The sequence below is a fragment of the Lissotriton helveticus genome, chromosome 7 (genome assembly GCF_964261635.1).
Source record: "Lissotriton helveticus chromosome 7, aLisHel1.1, whole genome shotgun sequence".
In the NCBI taxonomy this organism is placed as follows: domain Eukaryota; kingdom Metazoa; phylum Chordata; class Amphibia; order Caudata; family Salamandridae; genus Lissotriton; species Lissotriton helveticus.
The window spans coordinates 930,144,530-930,168,254 of record NC_136068.1 but is presented as its reverse complement, the minus strand read 5'-3'; the positions used below and the strand labels follow the sequence as shown (position 1 = coordinate 930,168,254).

The 23,725-nt window shown below is 43.8% G+C and overlaps 1 protein-coding gene and 1 pseudogene across 1 annotated transcript in view; both read right to left on the bottom strand.

The window, feature by feature from the left end:
* The window catches only part of LOC144767141 (protocadherin gamma-A10-like), a 458,767-nt gene that overhangs the window by 72,789 nt on the left and 362,253 nt on the right, over positions 1-23,725 (bottom strand). The gene's annotated exons all lie outside the window — the stretch shown is intronic.
* On the bottom strand, positions 2,564-21,812 carry LOC144767175 (protocadherin gamma-A11 pseudogene; annotated as a pseudogene).

Below are 23,725 nucleotides of genomic sequence, written 5' to 3'. Positions count from 1 at the left end.
ATCACCCCTCCCCTTACGGACCTTATCAACTCATCATTGCTCCAGGGTATAGTCCCCCCTAGCTGGAAAGCGCCCGTTGTCAAGGCGCTCCTCAAAAAACCTTCACTGGACCCCCTTGACCTGGCCAACTATAGGCCAATCTCCCTCCTCCCTGGAATCAGTAAAATCACCGAAAAGCTTGTCAACAAAAAGCTCTCGCAGTTTCTAGAGTCTAACAACTTGCTCAGAAACTCGCAAACGGGATTTCGCCCAGGTCAGGGCACAGACATCGCCCTGCTTGCGGCAGTAGAGGAGGCTAGAATCATCTTGGACGCAGGAGGATCAGTGGCAGTGATCCTGCTGGACCTCAATGTGGCCTTTGATACTGTTAACCATCGGGTCTTAATCCAGCGACTCAAAAACATCGGCGTGGATGGCACTGCCCTGGCATGGTTCGCATCATTTCTGGACAGCCGTTCCTTCCAAGTCTGGGAGAATGACACCTGTTCCCCTGCAACCCCCCTCCGGTGTGGAGTGCCCCAGGGCTCGTCGCTAAGCCCGACATTATTTAATGTCTACATGTCCACACTGGAGGAGGTGGTCACGCCGTTCGGAGTAAAAATCATCAGCTACGCTGATGACACGCAATTAGTGGTGACTCTGTCACACCCCAACCAGGAGCCATCTAACCTTCATAGCTGTCTCTCAGAAATTCAGGGATGGATGAACTGTTCATCGTTGAAGCTCAACGGATCAAAGACTGATATCCTAATCCTTGGCCAAAAGGGCACTTCCCTTCCCCCTAACATCTGGCCCCCTTGTTTGGGCGAACCTCCAGTCCCCAAGGCTGAGATCAAAAGCCTGGGAATCTGGTTAGAAAAAGATCTGTCCTTTAAGACCCAGGCCAAAAAAAACACTGGGATTTGTTTCGGGCTGCTTAAATCTATCAGGAAAATGTTGCCCCTGCTCCCTCCCGTCTCCCAGAAACTGCTCATCCATGGCCTCATCCTCTCAAGGCTGGATTATAGCAATGCCATTTACCTGGGGGCCCCCGAAGCAACCTTCAATAAACTGCAAAGGATCCAGAACGCCGCGGCACGGATCCTTACCAACACTCCGGCCAGACCAGCTCTGAATATCTCCACTGGCTCCCAGTGAGAGAGCGAGCCAAATTCAAGGCTCTCTGCCTGGCCCATAAACTCCTGCAGGAGAAAGGTCCCCCCATCCTCAAGAAATTTATTAGGCCCTATAAAGCCGCAAGATCCCTTCGCTCTGACCACAAACACCTTGTCACTACTGTCAGAGTGAAGAAGGCACGCACGGGCGGACGGCGTTTTTCGGTGAACGCGGCCAGCCTGTGGAATGCCCTCCCCCTCAATCTTAGGATGGAGCCAGATCACCTTCGGTTCAGAAAATTGCTGAAAACTCACCTTAACGTTATCCTCTTGAGTGTCTTGATCTTAGCGCTGGGATGCTTACGGGTTACTATGCACTTTATAAAACCTTAAATAATAATAAATAATAATAATAATTTGAGTCCCGGAAAGTAACGGGACGGGGCTCTGCCCAGGCAGGAGCCGAATCGCAAATGTAGCGCCTTTGGTGAACTCCTCCCAGTGCACGCAGGGTTCGGAGGCCCTAAAACAAAGTTCAGAGCGAGGGAGATCCGGGAAGGCCTCGCGGAGCCCGGGTGCTGGCCTGGCTGTCCTCTGTGGCCCTTAGCCATGCCTAGATTAAGGGCCTTCCCGCTCCTCCAACCAAATGGATGCGCACTGCCTCCGAGGGGTGTGCGGGGAGGACTCCCACGGGCGCGGAGTGTACGGCAAGGAGGGGGAGCCGTGGTGAGCCCCCCCTTCCTCCGTGCAAGCAAAGGAGACTATGAGCACAGGGCCAGGGAAAGGGAGGGTGCGAAGGGCTGCTCCCCACGGCGGCCATTGGCTTGGATAGAGACAGAGGTGTCTATGGCATGAAGGGGCCGGTGTTAAGTTCTGCTTAACTCTTCTGCCACCACGCAGGGACGCAGCAGAGAGGGACTGAGGGACTGGGGGATGGGGCATATTTGAGGGTGCATTTGAAGGGGGAACTGCCGACGCCCCGCACAGATTCTCATCTGCCTTTTCCTGCTTTGATGATAGTTTAGTTAAACCCTTACGGCCAACCCACCCTTTCCGAAAAGGACAAAACAGGGCAATGCATTTCATTGGCATGCAAATATCACCACACTAAACATGTTAAGTCCTGTAACACAATTTATAAGTTACCATCTGTCCAATTAATTGACATAATCCTCCTTCCCCTACAAGCATGCTTATTATTTATGTAAGAGTGTTAAAAAGTGCCACAAGTTACCTTTCTGTTACTTCTGAGCACTGGAGGAGCAGGCAATATACAATTTAAAAACAAGCAACAAACACGACCTGGAGGAGAGGAGGGGGGCGGGCGCGATTCACTAGCGGGAGCGATAATTGCTGCCAGATGGGCCGCGCGCTCCCGCGAGTGGATCTCCGAACGTGCACGCGTTGCCATTAAAGGATATGGAACGCGTGCACGTGCTTGGCTGAAAAGCCAAAGCGACATCAAAAGGTCATTTGCCTTCGCGCGAGACCTAAAAAAGCAAACACAATATAGAAAAAGCATTGAAAATGCGACAGCTCTCGCCTTTTGTTAAGTTAAATCCATTTGCTTTGCTAATGGTATTGTATAGAAAAGCAAATGGCTTTAACTTAATAAAAGGCAGACCTATTGCAATTTCAATTCTTGTTGTCCTTCTAGTCTTCCTTTGCCTTTCTCTAATAATATTTCCATTTCCTTTCTCCTAACCGTTTACTCAGCCACTTGAACTCCACCGACGTCAGACATCCAGATACACGTACGCACTCACATGTACAGGCGTGTACCACACACAAACACGCAGGGTTGAGACAACCACACGGGGAGACCTGAACAGCAACCCGTATCCCACTCGCGCACGCACTCCACACACATCAAGTGCGCGTTCACACGCAGGGGTCACTGCATACAGCGCCACAGAGACGCATGCCCAGACCCACCACTCGGACTGTCCTCCACGAGGGAGAGTCACAATTCACAGACACACCATCACATGAAACATGCGAGCCTCTACAGTGCACATAAGTTCAACTGAGCTGCACGTGCATAGACCTGGCAAATAGATAACAAATACAAGACCGAGATGCACGCACATCAGACGTGCTGTAATGTGATGCTGACGAATTGGACATGTTACACAGAAACAAGTTAATACCAAAACAGCAGACACCTGCCAACTCCTGCCACACAATCCAACAACACACACACACAGATAATCTGCATACAATCACACCTACATGCATACGTCCCCAAGCAAATACACACCTCCACACACAGACCCCTACACTTAGAGACCTCTCGCACCCACTCTTAACACCGGCCAATCACACCAGCGCACAAAGAGAGAATATAGATACACAATCAGCCCGCGCAGTTATACCTGCATGCACCTATATGTATACATCCCCCTCACAAATACACACCTCCACACACAGATGCCTACACTACAGACCTCTGGCACCCACTCCACACCGGCCAAGCAAATGTACGCACACAAACCACCCAGCCACAAGCACAGTTAGACTTCCACGCGCACACACGTCAAACAGCCCCCCCCTAAACCGGCATGCGATCGCAATCGCACATCCACACCGTGCCCGAAGCACACAACTGTAGCAACTGTCCGCGTCCCTAGACCACACCAACTGACTAACATACCCACCACTCAAATTACTTTCATATTTAATATACTATTTCACCACTAATACTTTATGGGTTCTGGAGTAGCGTGCTACCCACCAAAAAAGCGCTTCGTCAGGGGTAGTAGGCGATACATAAATGCAATTACAATACAATACATAACATAAGCTAAGTCTGCAGCACTGCATTTGGCTTTTTGTAATCTGTAATAAATATTTTTGTATTTAATGTTTATAATTTGATAAATCACTAAACTGGCCACCAAATAGACACCATGCATTTATTTTCCGAATGCCTAAAGAGCCCAGAAGAAACTATGCATTACTTCGTAAATCCTATTTTATTATTGTGCATTTTTTTTACATATTAATACATTGGAAAGCTGTGAAAATGTGCATACATAAAGTTAAATGCAGCTTTCTGCCCCTTACTGAACAGCGTCTATTCCTTTTGTTGTCCAGTTAAAGATGGATAAGCCAAGTAAAGTGAATGAAGATGCCCAACGCCTCAATGGGTCAACGAATAAACCTGGTTAGTGTTGTGGCAGCTGACTCGGGGGCTACCAAGTTTGGAGCTCTATAACATAACATAAGTATTTGTAAAGTGCACGTTCACCCATAGGTCTCTTTGCGCTCAATAACAGATGTAAATTGTTACCCAACTCAATGGTACTCATTTTATCGATCTCAGATGGATGAAAAGCTGAGTGACCCGCCGGGACTCAAACCTGTGATAATGAGGTCGAACACAGTGACTGCATTATTTTATTTATTTAAGAAGCTTATAAAGTGCACAGCTACCCCCATGGCGGGGGTGTCCTGGCGCTAACAGATTGCAAGCTAGGAGAGTGAAACTGCTAGAAGGAGGTAAACAGCCAAGTTTTAAGTTTGCGTCGGAACAAAAGCTCCGTCTCAGTGAACCTCAGATCCAATGGAAGGCTGTTCCAGAGTTTGGCTGTGATTACTCCGAACGCTCTGCCCCCACTCATGGAACGGCGGAATCTAGGTACCACCAGGAGGCGGAGGCTGTTTGATCTCAACGTTCCAACAGATTGAGAGAGTTTAAGTCTCTTTTGCAAATAAACCGGACCTGACCCGTTGAGAGCACAGAAGGCCAGGATCAGAGCTTTAAACTGGATGCGGTGGGAAATAGGAAGCCAATGAAGTTTTTTCCGGTATGAAGATACCGAGTGGCGAAACGGAATATTTCCAATCAGTCTTGCCGCAGCGTTTTGTACAATTTTAGACGTTCTATAAGGTAAAGGGGAGCGCCGGCATAGAGAATATTGGCATAGTCTAGATGCGAAGTGATCAGGGCATGGACAATGGTCTTACGGGAATCCAAAGTGAGGTAAGGAAAGATTTTCCTGATCATACGGAGTTTGCCAAAGCAGGCTGATGAAACTTTATTGATCTGGGCTTTGCAAGACAGGGCTGTGTCAAATTGTAAACCCAGGTTGCGTGCCGTCTGGGCTGGGATAGGGGGGGGATTCAATACTGAAGGCCACCACAAGGTACTGGGAAGTGCCGTTTTTTTTGTTAAAAAACAAAACAGGAGTGGGGCGCTGCGCCTTGTGGCATTAGTCCACTGATCTACCAGAACCGGCACTCTCTAGTCGGTAATACAAATCTAGACAAAATTTGCACTGACTTGTTTGGTCTCTCGTATTGACTTGAAGTGTTATCTCCATGCACACATTTAACCTGGGATTTACTACCTGACCGCATTTGTGCACGGAAAAAGATAAAAAAATCTGCGTTCTGCAGAATGAAATTGGATTCCACAAACATCCTTAAAAACAGAAGTTTTGCTTTGGAACTACCAGACAAACTAGCACTTTCCCGATCTGGGTGCAAACCTGCCAATAGCAAAAACAGGTTCGCCCTTTGTTTAACAGCTGCAAACAGTGCGTCATTGATATTCAAATCTTCAAAGCAGCATTACCTAATCGGTTTCAGTCCTACCTTTAACCTCTATGCTAAGTTGTAAAGCAATTTTTGAAGAAAAATAGTGCTGCCCATACATGAAATTTATAACGCCTCCTTATTTAGAGTAACAAATCAACTTTAATTGAAGATTTGTTTGGTATTGTTTATTTATACCTTTTTAAATCATTTGTTTTTTAGTTAGAAAATAGTTCATACGAAAAGACATACCATATACATACACTTATTCAAAAAAAGAACATACTTCAAATGACTGTACTTAATCACAACAACATTACATAAGACATAAATCTGAACATTTCATATGTACATTTGCACAATATCTGCATTTTCGATACAGTTCAATTCCGATCAAAGAATAAAGAAAAAATCAGGTGGAGAAGACATAAATCAATAGCATGCACAGTGTAAATCAGACTGAAAGGCTTAATCGATATTTCAGTCATTAAGGGAGCAATTTGTTCCCAGATGTTTAAACAGTGCTTGTCTCCATTTGGCCGACGCGTTTCGAACTCGCTATGTTAATTTGCATGTTCTCATCAGGGCTTTATGACTTTTCCTGCATGGTTTTGTGCAAAAAAATAAATAAAAAAGGACATTTACATCAAATCCTCTTAAATAGGGAATAGCCTCATTTGATCGCTCAAATATGTACGTTAAATGTAAGGGAATTACCTTACAAAAATCGTCGCAGTTTGTTGGGGTTCAATTATTTTGTAACGTCCCTGCCGTGGTTTCTAGAAGAGGGAAAACCTGATCAATACAATGTTCCAATGGAGAGCGGATTACCCGATGCCAAAATCATGTGCACCCCTATCTCAAACCTTGTCTTCTGTATTCCCTTCTTTTAACCAAATTGCGATAGACATCCGACGTATTTATGGGGGGTATCTTTTTGGCGTTTTGTCGAGCACCCACGTATCCCAGTTGTGAGCCTAAAAGAATGAATATGGGGAAACTGTAACTCGTCCTCGTTCTATAATGAGGCGCTTATGACAGTCTTAACTAACACCAACGTGTACCTGTGCTCCGGGCTCAGAGGAATGTATTCTCACTCCTACAGGCGGCTTCAGGCAGAGACGGCTCGGAATCAATTAGAGCGGTCCATTTCCTGCAGGGGAGACAAGCGCTCGGTTAGTCGCTGCTTGTCATTTATGTCATAATTCAGATTAAGCGTTACCATGTGGTAATCCCTTACCCGTTGTCTTCGGTTTTGGGGCTACACTTCCAACTCGTAGCGGCATACCATCATTGCGCCATGTTGGAAGGGGGCGTGGATGTTTTATCAGATCACATGACTTTCTCGTGGAGGTTTCTACAAGGTGAAATATCACATTTTAGGGGCTTCTACAATCTAGAAATTTCAGACATGGAATTTAGCCCAGTCTGGAAACTATTAAATCACGGTATCGGGTAGGCTTCCTTTTTGAGTAGAGCATCATCAACATCTTGGACTCTCTTATCCTGTACACAATAGGGCACAATAAGAGAGTCCAAGATGTTGATGATGCTCTACTCAAAAAGGAAGCCTACCTGATACTGCGATTTAATAGTTTCCAGACTGGGCTAAATTCCATGTCTGAAATTTCTAGATTGTAGAAGCCCCTAAAATGTGATATTTCACCTTGTAGAAACCTCCACGAGAAAGAGACTACATATCCCATAATTCCCGATGTCATGTGATCTGATAAAACATCCACGCCCCCTTCCAACATGGCGCAATGATGGTATGCCGCTACGAGTTGGAAGTGTAGCCCCAAAACAGAAGACAATGGGTAAGTGATTACCACATGGTAACGCTTAATCTGAATTATGACATAAATGACAAGCAGCGACTAACCGAGCGCTTGTCTCCCCTGCAGGACTTGGACCGCTCTAATTGATTCCGAGCCGTCTCTGCCTGAAGCCGCCTGTAGGAGTGAGAATACATTCCTCTGAGCCCGGAGCACAGGTACACGTTGGTGTTAGTTAAGACTGTCATAAGCGCCTCATTATGGAACGAGGACGAGTTACAGTTTCCCCTTATTCATTCTTTTAGGCTCACAACTGGGATCTGTGGGTGCTCGACAAAACGCCAAAAAGATACCCCCCATAAATACGTCGGATGTCTATCGCAATTTGATTAAAAGAAGGGAATACAGAAGACAGGGTTTGAGATAGGGGTGCACATGATTTTGCATCGGGTAATCCGCTCTCCATTGGAACATTGTATTGATCAGGTTTTCCCTCTTCTAGAAACCACGGCAGGGACGTTACAAAATAATTGAACCCCAACAAACTGCGACGATTTTTGTAAGTTAATTCCCTTACATTTAACGTACATATTTGAGCGATCAAATGAGGCTATTCCCTATTTAAGAGGATTTGATGTAAATTTCCTTTTTTATTTATTTTTTTGCACAAAACCATGTAGGAAAATTCATAAAGCCCTGATGAGAACACGCGAATTAACATAGCGAGTTCGAAACGCGTCGGCCAAATGGAGACAAGCACTGTTTAAACATCTGGGAACAAATTGCTCCCTTAATGACTGAAATATCGATTAAGCCTTTCAGTCTGATTTACACTGTGCATGCTATTGATTTATCTCTTCTCCACCTGATTTTTTCTTTATTCTTTGATCGGAATTGAACTGTATCGAAAATGCAGATATTGTGCAAATGTACACATGAAATGTTCAGATTTATGTCTTATGTAATGTTGTTGTGATTAAGTACAGTCATTTGAAGTATGTTCTTTTTTTGAATAAGTGTATGTATATGGTATGTCTTTTCGTATGAACTATTTTCTAACTAAAAAACAAATGATTTAAAAAGGTATAAATAAACAATACCAAACAAATCTTCAATTAAAGTTGATTTGTTACTCTAAATAAGGAGGCGTTATAAATTTCATGTATGGGCAGCACTATTTTTCTTCAAGAATTTATATATGGTCCAGCTGTCCTTACGTCCCAGGACCTATCTCCCTGTATACAAAAGTTGTAAAGCAAAGCATCTGCCCTATTTAGCAATACACGCTTATCGAACAAAGGCCCTTGTCCAATGAGCGCGAGGTCGTGGACAATGCAGTCGGAAGCCACTGTTTGTGCTCTCCGGTTCTGTTAGTGCTGCCTTCGCCAAAGGAAATCGCACAGGGGATATTTCCAGGCCCCCCATGGACAAGCACCACGGACATCGGAACTGAAGACTCACGTGACCATACGTCAACGCACCTGCCCAGTTCCAGCCTCAAGCGCCGCCCTCCTGTGACTGATGCTAAGAGACTACACGTAGGAGGAGCAGAGGCCGCCGATCCAAGAGAGGGAAGCCCCGCGTGACGGAGCCTGTAGCCCGGTGAGTGGAGCATGCGGGTGGGGCTTAGTTGTGGGGGGGTGGGTGTGTGTGTGCATGCATGTGTGTGCGTGTGTGTGTGTGAGTGTGTCTATGTGTGCGCGCGATTGTGCGTGTGTGTGCCTGCGTGTGTGTGTGTGTGTGTGTGTGTGTGTGTGTGTGTGTGCGCACGACTGAGAGCGGCACGGCTGACTTCCTGGCAATCTGGAGATGTGCACGGCTCCGGGGGACTGGGCGTGCGCGCCCACGATGTGAAATCGACGCACGTGCCCCGGTCTGTCTCCCTTGAGAGGCAACTCCATGACAATAGGTCTCGAGAGTGAGACCTAAAAACTGAAAATTTATCAAGATGAGAATAAATTTACTCTCCTTAAGTCCACAAGTATGTACTTTGATGGCATATGCAATTTAAAGATACACACGTGTAGATTTAAGAATAATAAATCAATACTTGCCTTTCTACACATCCCCTTACCATATTCTGACACAATATTTTGGCAGGACAGTAAATAAATGTCAATATTCTGGAAGTACACCTTCTACTCCTTGTTGCTTGTTTTACTGACTGACTATAACATGAGCGCGGCCTGCCCATCATGTGCCCAGCTACCAACACCTAATGGGTTGAGAGAAAATGGCTCCACTCTCAAAGCACAGCCCTCAAATCTGCCTTTCCCTTGATTTAGGCCGCGGCGATGACTTCATGTTATTCTGCGGAAACCCCGCTCCTCAGTTCAGCCGTCGGCCTCACTGGACCCTCAAAGACTCCGGTGACCTTCGGTGCCCTTCACCCGAGAGCGCCTCCTCTTCCACACGTTCAACACGTGCTCTGAACTGGAGTACTATGGGCGTAGCGTCATTTCATCACATTTGATCAAATTGTGAAACTCCACTATATATCGGGGCATTGTTTGTAACTGATGTGCCTTGGTCGCGAGACAGCACCGTCGCAAAATCTCACTTTTTTATCCATCAGATCGGCCCATCAAGCTCTGGACCGCCAATATCGCGCTGTACTACATTCAAATAAAATGAATATGCATGCGTGTGTGTATGTGTGTATCTGTTTATATGTGTGTATGGGTGTATCTGTCCATATGTGTGCGTGTGTGTAAGTGTGTATCTGTACATTTGTGTGTGTGTGTGAGTAAGTGTGTATCTGTACATTTGTATTCATGTATGTGTGTGTATATGTACATGTGTGTGTGTGTGTATCTGTACATATGTGTGTGTGTATCTGTACATATGTGTGCGTGTGTGTCTGTATCTGTACATATGTGTGCGTGTGTGTTAATCTGTACATGGGTGTGTATCTGTGAATGTGTGTGTATTACCTAGATGCCTATACACATTTTCTATATAAATCAAGCTCAATTAAACCAGACATTCTATGAGCCCGTTCGCTTATGGCATTCTATTTTTATGAACATCATCTTGCCAGCATGAAGACGCGCCGGAAAGTGCCTTTTGGTTGCAGGTACAGGTACCTGCAGTCACCACAAGGCGCAGCGCCCCGCTCCTGTGACGAGGCGCTGCATACGGGTCCGCCCGCCTGCCCCCGCACAGAGCGCCGCAGTCCTCACACCCCCCGCTCCGGCCAGGACAGTGTTTGAGAAACTATCACTGAACTCAGCCAAGCGAAAGCGCGCACCGGGCCGCGGGGGAGAAAGCAGGCGACGCTGATAATCTAAATCTCTAAAACCGCAGTGACGACAGCAGCAATAACGGTGCCTTTCCTTTGATCAAGGCCCTGCGGCGAATCCGCATCTTGGGCAGCGAAGGCCACGAGTAGTTGAAAGGTGAATCCGAATCCGACTCCATTGTTTTGGGTTAAATAAACAGAGTGGGCTGCAGACACTCGAGCAGCACTTTGTTGTGTTCAAAAGCGAAGTCAAGTCGAAGTGTGATGTGAACTGGAGGCATGGGCCGGGCAGGGTCGGATCGCCCTCCCAGCGGAGGGAGGGGGAGGCAGTAAATGTTTGCTCTCTTCAGGCGTGTAGACAGCTCGGGCTGCAAATATTAAGCCAGAATGGGGAAGGTGAAAAGAGAGGGAGAGGGAGAGAGAAGGAAGGCAGCCTTCGGAGCGGGGCTGCGGCGGGACCCACAGTGATTTTAAAGGTCAGACGGAGCCAAGGAATGATTAACCCACCTTTTAATTCCCACGTAAATGAGGCTGCAGGAGGTAAGCCCAGGCGGGAAGCCCACCCCCGGGACACACCACTCTCGAGCCAAAATAATAACAGAGCGGGTGTCTCCAGCAGCTTCCTGTCGCACCGTGGGGATTTTGAGAGTAGTGGGTGCTTAGTACCGCGGGACCATTAAATGGCTTCAAGGTTCGTGCTCAGGTCCGAAGGTGTCAGAACGCAAAGTGATAACAAGCCGTGAGCATGCACGCTCCCAAACTTCCGGTTTCAGGATGTGCACGCTCACGGCAGTCGTGGGGCGGGACTTCCGTCTTTGGAGTGGATGGCCCAGAGGACCGGTGGGAGCAGAAGTCAGGAGTGGCGGCTGAGGCCGCTGATGCGGTAAGTGGGGCTTGGGGGGCTTGGCACGTGTGTGTGTGTGTGTGCACGTGTATGAGTGTGTGTGTGTGTGTCTACACGTGTGTGTCTGCGTGTGTGTGTGTGTCTGCCTGTGTGTGTGTCTGCGCGTGTGTGTGTGCGTGCCTTCGGCCGGCCTGCGTAAGCGCATCCACAGACCCTGGTAGGCTCGTGCACCGCTCTGTCTCCCTTGAGAGACAACTCGGCGACAATAGGTCTCGAGAGCGACACCTAAAAAGACACTCTCTCAGCCCATCAACACGTTTCAGACATAGTTTCCTAAATTTGAATGACTTTTCTACTTAGACTGAAAAAAACGAAAGTCAACTGTCAATGCATTTTTCCTTTCTATCATATACGCTTTAATGAACCTCTAATATAATCTAGACATGCAACAGAGACTGAAGAAGCCATCCATTAACAGCTTCTCCGTCAATTATTTGATTGCATGCCCTTTGTTTGAGCTAAGAGGAAAATACCATTTTCTATCTCTGCAGTCATCACTTCAAGAGTGATATTGTCTGAATACAGTGTATTGATTGGGTATTTGTGTAGAGTGACTTGGATATGGTTATGTTTGTATCACACTGATAGCAAATTATACCACAAATCTTAAGTAGTAGGTTGGATCGGTTGGATGCAATGAATTAATGAGGAAATATAGGGGTGGGCTGGTTAGAGAGAGCAAATTAGATTGGGATCTGTGTATCGAAGTGATCATCTCAGTGAGTAGGTAAGGAAATGAATGTGCTGAGTGTGATCAAGTAGATGTAATTGGGAGTTAGTGTGATAATATGTGGCAGATAAATATACCCTTGTATTCAAACTGCTTGAAGAACATCTACCTTTGTAGATAGATACTGTTTATTTTATTTATTGCAAACAATATGTGAATGCTGCGCTCATATTAAACCATTCTACTTGGAGTAAAGATGGGATATTTAAGATCAGAGAGCCACAATTTGAATGAGTTCAAAGGTTTCCTCCTTATACGACAGTCAGTTAGACACATCACTCAAGGTATTCTATCTGAAATAAAAGGTATCTGATTTTCCAGCAGTGCTCAGGGTGCATGCCGCCTATTACCTTGAATGGGGATCAATTCAAGAAAGTGAAGGTAGAAAATAAACATGCATATATTCCATGACCTAGAGCTTGTCTTTTGGCCCTCCCATCTGTATGGCTCCTTCAGTGTGTGAACTCAAACTCTAATTCTTTTACGAACTTGGGTTTGCAATTATTTAAACTACTGGTGACCCAGCAAACTTAACCGAGTTGACTGCCGCACAGTGTGTCTGTGTGAGCATGTGTACATGCACATGTTGATGAGAGACTGCTCATCCAAGGGGCTAGGCAGAGGAGAGTGTGTGAATCTTTAATACTGATAGTCTCTTGTTTGTGCTTAGTGGCTATCTTGGTCTGCAGGCCTTCAGCTCTTAACTCAAGACCTGGTTACATTTGTGGAGTTTAACCGGTTTGTATTTCTACCTCCACTACCACCCACATACAGTTGGTGAAACACACTACTCAGCTTTTGTTGCCATGTATAATAAAGTCTTGAAGGATTTTTAGCCTAACTGACCGAGATTCTCAGGGGTATTTCTACAAAGAGTCCTCCATCTTTTTGTATCAGACCTTCCTGTGACAGCACAGCTATGTCAATAGATTGCCACATTCATTTGCTTTATTAAAGGGAAATGAGGATTGCTTAAAATTGCTCCTTGATGTCAAAGCGACATAAAGGAATATTGCCTAGTATCAGAGTGCACTGAGACAATGCTAATGATGAGTAGGAGGAGGGTGTGTTTTCCTCAGAAAATGACAGATCATATGGACAGTGCCAATATAGATAAGTGTATTTTGGCTTCACTAACATTCAATTTTCAAAAATATTGTCACTATTTTTTTATGATCTATCTATATTTCTATCTATCTATCTGTCCATCCATCTACCTATCTATCTATTGAGAATCACTCATACAGTCAAGAGGCTTCATAGCATAAAGAAAATGGGGTAAGCTAACTAGTGAATAGGAAACAATAGAAAACACAACTCGAGAAACAATAAAAGGGAGGATTGAATCTTTGTATGAAATCATAACTCTATTGTATGTAACTTAACAACATACTGCCCTTGACCAGATGTTTTCAGTTGTCTTACCAAAGCTCTTATAGTAAATTAAACTGTAACATGTACTTGTTGTGAAACTGCTTCAAACTGAATAATGTAACAAAACATTCAACATTGAGTATAACTAACAGGCTTGTTTCTGTAGCAGATTTCCATTCCTGCCATAATCTACTGTAGTCACGTTTGCATTTATGTTTTAAAAGTCCCCTGCTACTTCTAAACTGAAATCACAATCCCATACCAAGCTATAATAGAGATGCACACAATGGTACTGAAAAGTCGGCTGCCACAGAAGGTTCTAGCAAAGCTGAGGCCAAATGCTGGACTCTGGCTCAGCTTGAGGTTCTCCTAGATCCTGGATCCTTGAGCCAAAAATGAGCCGAACTTTCACTTGGGGTTAGGCTTCCCACACAGGTTGTAATATTATACACCAAGAATTAAAGACGAAACATTAACCTTTGATGTAAAAGAGGAAGGGGAAATAGATATCCTTCTAGTAGGTTAATTCACCTTTCTCGCTTAACCAAATAGTGTGACCCTCGGTGAATTTATTATTTCAATGGTCCTACTTTTTTTTTTTTCATTATCAAATAGGTGAGCATGTTTAAATATATGAATTCAAGATGCATTGTACAGTAACCTCTCTTATTGATTAAATTGACTACAATTAGGATTGGGTGGAACTCTGACTTTCACTCTACAGAATTCAGTGGTGTTACATGAAAACACTGAGATTCTGCAGAGTTCTGCGAACGAGCAAAATTAGTCATTTTGTGCTGCTCGTTCTGATTTTTAGAGCTGGGAGCTTGGGCCATGCAAAAAGAATTGTGCGAATGGCACCACACGCCATGCCAGAGGGAGCTGCTTCTCGATTTGATTTTTTTTCTGCTCGAGTAGAGTTTCTACTTGAATGGCAGCTTTTGTACCAAGTACGATAGCAACCACCGCCGACCATCCGCATTGGGAAAATCTCGCCAGGTACCCTAATAGCAACCGAAAATCACGATAGGAAATGCCAAAACTCACTCGCTGATTTACCCTTGACGAGCTGAGCCGCATGCAAGAAAAAACTCTTCTTTGCGGAAATTGCAGAATTTTGCCAGAACTCCAGCAAAACTCTGCCGGCAGGATTGAATTTGGCTTCAATCCCTAACTATTATGCAGCTCCACATATAATAATAATCTAGGGTGCACATGACACCTGACTTGCCTCTTAGTTCACTAAAGTCATTGTCATGGGGGAGGGATGGGGAAAATGTTTCTAAGTTTGTATTTTAATTAATGCCTCTTAAAACAGTGATATAACCTGATGCATCAAGGTGAAACACTCCCACGGGTTAGACAAATACATTTTTTCAAAAACTTTTAAAATACTTTATCATATTTTTATGGCATTAAGAATGGGCAAGTGGAAAGTTCATGCTCATTTTCCGCCCTGGCACCGCCTAGCTACTTACGATACTAGTTGCCGCCTATGCAGACAAGACAAAGAAACTCTAAGCTACATCCTATGCACTTGTCCTCAACTTATGCAGCAAATGAGAACTCTTCTCTAAGCTGACTTCATTCGGCTAGGGATGTGCACATGCCAGCAGTTAGTCATCGCCAGCCTGAACCCAGCAAATTCATCAATAAACATTAAAACTGTCAAATTTCTTCAAACTGCAGGAAGCAAACTGGACTCAGCCAATTATACTAGTACTGACGCATCTTCCGAAACTCCGCTCCCCGTGCCAGCCACCATTACTATCTCCATATAATGGAGTAGCTGAACTTGCCACATTCCAGTCTTTGCATGTTTCTAACACCTTAGTGTGATGTAACCTTGAGAATGACTGTTTTTGTATATAATTTTCTGCTACATCTTCTGTACTAGCACCTGTGGGACATCACTCACTAGTATATCAGTGAGGTGTGTCTCTTCAAAACGCTTTGGGTTGCCTTGGCACAAGTATAACTTGACTGACAGCACTTTTTTACTTAATGCATTGATGACTTTACTGCCTTCATTAGATCCTTCCTTGCACTAGCACTTTGATCTTTTAAGCTGAAGTGATATGCAAAATGATTTTAGTGTGATGTCATTCTGATGACGAATGTGTTAGGGACCAAACTGCTGCTATATTTTATGTTTGTTTGGTACTGGGTGGATGAATCAGGGATTCACGCTATGAAAGTGAGGACCCAATGTTTTTTTCAGCATGCATCTCACAAATGGCTTCACCCAAAAGCCAATAAATGTGAGTCATTGTTTACGAAGACTCACGAAGAGGTCGATGCTCGTTGATCTCTTGTGATGAAGAGCAATAATTTCCAAGATTCAAAGATCTTTTAAGCTTTATCAGCTAGGTGTGCTGTTTTAATTGTTTGTTCATAGTACAATTGCATAGAGAACAGCCATGTGCTGTTTTAATTGTTTATTTATAGTACAATTGCGTAAAGAACAGCCGACAAGTATTTTGCCCGATAGGCCTTCTGGCTGAGGGCTTTTTCAAGGCAGAACAATGGTCAGTTGATTAAGTAACAGGAAATGCTGTAGATCGGTAGTCTCTGCAGTCTGTTTGCGGACTAGCATTTGCGAGACCTCTATTCTTAGTAGATCATAATGTGTGTTTTTCCAAAAACTTTTTATGGCCTCTGTGCTAGGAAAATTTGACTTTATTGCACTTTCCATTTAATGTATTGATATTTCTACCGCATTCATTAGGTTCTCCTCTTTACTAGTACTTTGCTCCTCTATGTAAAAGTGATACAGCATCGGAATAATCGTCCTTACTGTACGGTACTCTTCCTTTATGCCAAGAGTTCCTCTTATTTTGAATGTTTTGCAATTTTGCTTTTGAAAAATTGTAATGGTTTGATAACTGTACACAATAAAGAGGAATAGTTTATTACATTTTAAAATTTGGTTTGTTATGCAATTTGTATGCCAAATATTTTTATGATTTGGTTCGTTCACGGAACCTCAAAGCCAAGCCAGACCATTGGCTTTTCTATCTCTAGTACTTTGTTGGCGTGTCCACCTCTAGTGGTAATACCATGAAAAGAGTTGGTTTGGTGTTATTGAAAATACATTGTGGCAATAGCTTCGTCTCTTAGAACCAACAGGGAAGCGCAAGCTATAGTCCTTTAACTGTATTAGCAACAGAGACGCATAGTGGTTCAGCAAGAGAACTTCAGATACACTGCAAACTGCTCTCGGAAGCCACTCATAAACCTGACAACCATGTTCACATCCAAGAAAGAAAAAGGTTCAATTTTCAGATACTTCCCAGAATTCCTGCAGCCTAACGTACTCAAAATACAGACGTCTCTTTTTTCACATACTGTTTTCATTACATGACATGTAAATTGAACCTGCTGCCAGAAATCGAATGATAGTGCTCAGTGTATGCAAGCAACTGTGAATATTAAAGCAGACAATTAATTCATTAGCAAATAACGCACTGCGGACTTTGACAAGGGAATGTTATAGCTGCAGGAGTAAGAAGAAGGTCGTCATTCAACCACCTCATGGAACAGCGATAGATTGTGGCACTAGGTATTTATCATCATTTAATCGAATTGCGATTTTACGCAGCTATGCTGATGCTATGCTGAACAATGCTAATAAACCTAAAAAAGGCACATTCTAAATTGGCCTCGCTTGAAGACATTTTGCCATACGATAAGTTGAACCCATAATGAGTAAAGTGTGTGGCATTTGTGATTAATAAAGGCATTGCCTAAACTCAGGGGATTGGAACTAGCTTTTGTGATGGGAGGGATGTAGAGATGTATGTGGCAGCACATATATGGGATTCTGTTTTACTTGGAGAGAAATAGACACATGACACTATGCACAATTTCTGTTAAGGGGTGATATCTTGAGCTCTGTTTTTGCCTGTAGATGTTTAGTTTATTAATTTAGTATATACTGTTGAAATGTACAATCTGATTCTCTCGTTTTTTGATTAAGATGTGCCTCATCCATTTGTCACCCCTGCCCTGCTTTCAGCCTGGCTCTCTCCTTGACACCGCACCTGCATACACATTGGTAAAGAATCTAGATTGGGGCATTGTAGGCTGTGTATACATGCAGACTCAGCGCAAAAGAACAGCTGGCATCTGCTCTGGGTTTTTAAACAATGGTAAAGCCTTAGATAAAGTTTACACAGATATCCTATCTTGCTGTGCAGCTTCAGGATGTGACAGTTACACAAGACACCAAGGCTGTTGATTCTTACTGATTGTTTCATGTGTGTTTTCTTCCCAAAGCTCTATTTACCTCTTGGAATCCCTTGCTTGTGATCTTTGCTAAAAAAAAAACATGTAACCATCATTCAGTGTGCTCTCTCCTTGAGTAGCTCTATGGTGCTTGTCGGATGAGGCCCCCATTCATGAATGCTAACAAAAGACCTATGATTTGTATTTTGCTCCAGTGTCGATTCCTCCTTACTTTTTAAGAACCAGTGGACGAAGTGGTGACCCTGACCCTGTGGGTTATTAATAATCCGCTCCACAATACAATGATCTTTAGAAATGATGTGGGTGATTGTCAAGGTACCTGTAAACAAACTGGGAGATATAGAATACATTGTGGATTCTATAAGTATATGTACAAGTATAAGATCACTGTATGAAGTCAGTTGATACAATGTGCCTTCCTGCTAAACTTGTGTAAAGATGCCCTGTATACATGTGCTAAGCACCTGAAGGAAAATACTGTCTTATTATGTGTTACTGTTAAAATGACAATAAGCAGATCAAACAAAAAAAACTAGAGGCATGATCTCAAATCAGTTTTCAGCAATTATAAATGCATGAAACGTTCTGGAAGATTAATCTACATAGGTACATGATTTGAATGAAATTACTTGTATTTATAAACATTCTTTTCATAGCCAATTCAGCATGCAGCCTGAAAAAAAATGCTGAAAATCACCTTAACAGTCAATATTCAATTAATGCAAGGTTCAGCTGTCACTACTGACAGTCAACATACTTTTAGTTTATAAAAAATCATTGATATTTAATTCAGATGATTGAATTTGTCTCATCTCACACCCACAGATGCCATAAGTCTCTGACAATGGGCACACTGAGAATCTAAAGGAAACCCTTGCCTTGGGTCAGATTTAACTGGTGTGTGCTGTGCGTGAAAGCAACAGTGTGGCTCTGCAGTTTGGATATGATGTTATTTGAATGAATGAGTGAAATGTTGTGTTGTTTGATATTCCTCTTCTCGTGTAAAAACAATCAGGACCGTGGAAGTTAGGAACTGGGAAAGTTATTAACACACTGTCTTGTTTTTCATTAACGTGTCTTAAGATAATTTATATGGTGCCTTGTTACATATTGTTTAGCAAAATGGGGTTATTTTGAATGTCAATTTATGTTACACATCTAATTTGGCTTAGGAGAATGGCTTCAACTGTTTATATTGAGTCTTCTAAACAATAATACATTAATGAAACTCATTTGAACTCAAACTGTAACATTTCAGCCCACATAAATTGGTACATGGCGTAGAATAATCTAAAAGAATAGATGATACTACCTGCTGTTCACATGAGGGAACTTTTATCAGGCAAAACTTGATGTACTGTTGATTTTCTTTAAAAAGTTCCAAAAGTAACATTCCTACCTGAACAAAGGGCTGGTCCTCTTTCCCAATGCATAAAAAATCATCAATAGGTACGGATCCTTTATTGTCAACGTTCTGATTTCCTGAAAGAGTATTTGAATAGCTTGAAATAGGAATCTTAAACTGGCTGTTAACTGAGTCTGTTGTTAAACATACATCGTGGGAATAAGTCTGCAGAAAAGCTCTGACTCCATCAATACCAACAAAATGGGAGGCAGGTAGTGTGTTGAAGTTCGCACCGGATGGGTCTCCGAGCTGAGATTCCCTCCAGCGGTGAAGCCTGATCACCAAAAGAAGAATGATGAGGAAAAGGAACAAAAAGGAAACAACAGCAACCGCAATCACCAGATACAGGGTGAGGTTTGACTCCATGTCTGTGGGACCTGAAGGGTAAATTATATCATGAAGCATTTCCGGCATAATGTCTGCCAACACTATGGTGACTGTAACGGTTGATGAGAGAGGGGTTTGTCCGTTGTCCTTCACTGACACCACCAGAAAATGTTTTATAGCATCTTTTTCCATAATTGGACGGGCTGTCCTGATTTCTCCAGTGTGAACACCTATAGTATACAACCCCTGGTCTGTGGACTTCAGTAGATGGTAGGAGAGCCAGGCATTTTGCCCAGAGTCAGCATCGACAGCCACTACTTTAGTGATCAGATAACCAGGTTCAGAGGAACGAGGAGCCATCTCCACCCCAGAGGAGCCATCTGTAGCGGGTGATGGGTATAATATTTCTGGAGTATTGTCATTCTGATCCTGTATGAAGAATGTCACAGTGACATTACTCATCAGAGTTGGAGATCCGCCATCTTGAGCTTTCACTTCAATCTGGAACTCTCTGAACTCTTCAAAGTCAAAAGAACGAAGTGCATAGATAACACCAGAGTCGGAATTAATGGATATGTACGAAGAAAGTGGAACATCATTAATGTGCCCTTCAGTGATGAAATAAGTGATTCTTGCATTCTGACCGATATCAAGATCTTTTGCTCTTGCTACAAAAATGGAAGTTCCTGAAGGTGTATTTTCCATTATGTAGGCGCTGTATGAGGCGCGGTCAAATACTGGGGGGTTGTCATTCTCATCTGTGATCTGTAAATGTAGTATTTCCACTTTAAACAATGGGGGAGTTCCGCTGTCTGTGGCTTTGATTGTTATGTTATATTGTTGGACTTCTTCCCTGTCCAAAAGACCACTAGTCACCAAACTGTAATACGTTCCAATCGACTTCTTTAAATGAAAAGGGAGATGAGGAGGGAGGGAACAAGTAACTTTTCCATGTTCTCCTGCATCTTGGTCAAATACCCGCAGAAGTGCGATGACTGTGCCCACAGGGCTATTCTCTGCAACTTGATCGAGCAGAGAGGACAGTATGATCTCTGGAGCATTGTCATTTACATTGATAACTTCTATCAACAGTTTACATTTTGAAGAAAAACTTCCATCACTGCCACGAACATCTAATTCGTAAAACTGTTTGACTTCAAAATCCAGGTTTTCCCTCAAAACTATTTCTCCCGTTTTAGAATTCAATGTGAATGTTTGTAAATCCGTGTCCATACCGTTATTGAATGAATAAGTTACTTCTGAGTTTAGTTCCTGATCAATGTCAACAGCTCTTACAGTCGTCACTGTAGTTCCCTTTGGCATGTTTTCCAACACACTGACTTTATAAACAGACCTGTCAAATACGGGGGCGTTGTCATTGTAATCAAGAACTGTGACCTTGATTTGCGCTGTGCCTGACCTTGCAGGTTTTCCTCCATCAATGGCTGTGAGGACCAGTTGGTGAACATCTTGTTCTTCCCGGTCCAGTGAATTATCCAGGACCAGCGCTGCATGCTTTGTGCCATCTGCTATTATTTTTACATCCAGGGTGAAATGCTTATTAGTGCTCAGCTGATAGTACTGGAGAGAGTTATTTCCAACATCTGCATCTCGAGCGCCTGGAAGCTCAAATCGTGCGCCAGGCACTGTGTTTTCATTAACCTGTAGTGTTATTTGATCATCAATAAACGTGGGCGAGTTGTCATTAATATCTTGGATTTCTATTTCTACTGAATACACATTCAAAACCCTCTCTAAAATAATCTGTATTTGCAACAAACAAGAGACAGCACGTCCACACAACTCCTCTCTGTCAATCCTTTCGTTGACGATTAAATGCGCTTTAACGGAGTTTAGAGCAAAATACTGCTTCCTACCTCTGTACTCAATCCGGGCTCCTCCTTCTGATAACTCCTTTGTATCCATCCCCAGATCCCGAGCCACATTCCCAACAAAAGCGCCTTTCCTCATTTCCTCGGGAATGGAATAACGCAGCTGCCCGGAAGCGGCTCCACAGACTGTCAGCAGAGCAACAAGAAGCAGCAGAGGAGCCCCGGAGGAACAGCGCCTCGAAGCCAGAGCCCCGGAGTAACAGCGCCTCGATGACTGAGCCCCGGAGTAACAGCGCCTCGATGACTCAGCTCCGGAGTCACAGTGCCTCGGTGTCTGATCCATGGCGAGCTGCGAAGTCCTCTGTATCACCAGTGGTTCTGATATATGGATCGTCTTCGTTTGTGAAAAGAATAACCCGTTTGACGGGGAAATGGTTGGTGCGCCTTCTTCGCACTAGGGTTATTAAAGGAAAACCCTGCAGGCTTCAATCTGTTTCTGAGCATTCTCGGCTGCTGTACCACGTGGTCTACTCAAGATATACTGTAATTCTCTACTTGGTGAGCAGCGGCGCTCAGTGTCCTAAGTAATAATTACAAGTGCTGAAACTTTTGAAACATGCTGCTGAACTGTCAGGCGTTGTTTTCTTGCTTAAGGACGAGATTCAAAGATCTCTCTCTTAATTGCACGTGTAATTAATGCACTTTCGGGGCCATGAATGATATTAGTGCTTAGAGACTGCGTTCTTCGCTGTGGGATAAAGGGTCTTCGGCGGTCAGGCGCTATTTCTGAAATTGCCACGCTTCGGATATGAAATACACTTACACTCGTGCCCACTCCACACGTAATTACATGCAACGCCACGTCGAAGTTTAGAAATAGCGCATGCAAATGTTTGTATATGGGGGGTTTTATGGCGGGGCGGAGGGGGACTACACTTCCTTATCTGCGAGTGCAACGTGGGCATATTACAACATTTAAAAGTTCTTGAGACGCTAGACATTGTGTTGCTAGGCGTACACTTCAGATAACATTTAATTCTCGTTCAAGTTTCACAATCAACGCATCTTACGAAGACAATGCCTTCTAAATGACGCACATATATTCCCTGTGCAGAACAGTTATCCAGATACCGATAATGTTCCCATAGTGCTGTACGCAGCTTTGCCGCCCCCAAATAACTTTTTACTTACACCTTTGTAAGGCTCATGCGACAGATATGTGCCACAAGTGACACGTTCAAAGTCACACTTTATCACCCAGGCCGCCGTTTCTAGGTGAATCCGGCCGAGCTGTAATTCCACTGCCACATACGATCCTCTTGTGGACTTGTTATTCACGGTGAAAGTAGGCGCTGGAGTATCAATTAAACGAGAGGCGTCAGAGATGGTGCGAGCCTGTCTAATCGCACTTGTGAGTGTTGATCTCCTAATTCGCACTCGTCCAGTTCCACATCATTGTTAATCTATTTTGTGACTTGGTGAATAACGTCTTCTAGGACAAAAGAGCAAATATTTATCGGCCATCCGTCTAGTTTGCTACAAACATAAAGCTGTAACACTAAACAAAAACGGCTTTATGCAAACGAGCCAATCGTCGCCCCAAAGTAGTTCATTGCAGCATCAGGAAACCATTGCCATTGCTACAAAGGGCTGCAGTTGACAACGGAACAACTGAAGTTGAACTGAATGCTTGGAACCACTTTCAATCACAGTCCCCACTAGTACTACGAGCACATCCCGAGGTTCAATCACCAAGCACTACAAACACTGTCCCGTGCAGGCACCAACCATCTCCCCAGCAAGGTTGCCTTTGTCAGGTCTCTCCTGTGAACCATCCTCCGACAATGAGCCATCTCCTACTCATCAGGACATACCATTAAATCTCTGCCATTTCAAGTCATAGGATAATCCACCCTTTACTGGCAAGATGCATTTGGGATGAAAAATGCAGATCATGTGTGAAACTTTGCAAAGTCTGGCAATGCTAGGTTCTGACTTCAAAGCCAAGATTTCCCTTTAGCTGCAGGCGCCTAGGTGTAGGGAAAACTAGAACAAGCCAACTAGATGGGTATAACTAATGTCCAGACTGTGGTGGAACAGCTGTTGATGTTAAGAATTAGATGAACTCTTCAGGGAGTAATACATCAGGATAGGCTTTGTCTGACTGAGGCTTCCACCTATGGACTCAAGGCCCATTTGAACAATCACCATTTCTAGAACAGCGTTAAGGCTCTCTCTACCAGTGTACTCAGTTCA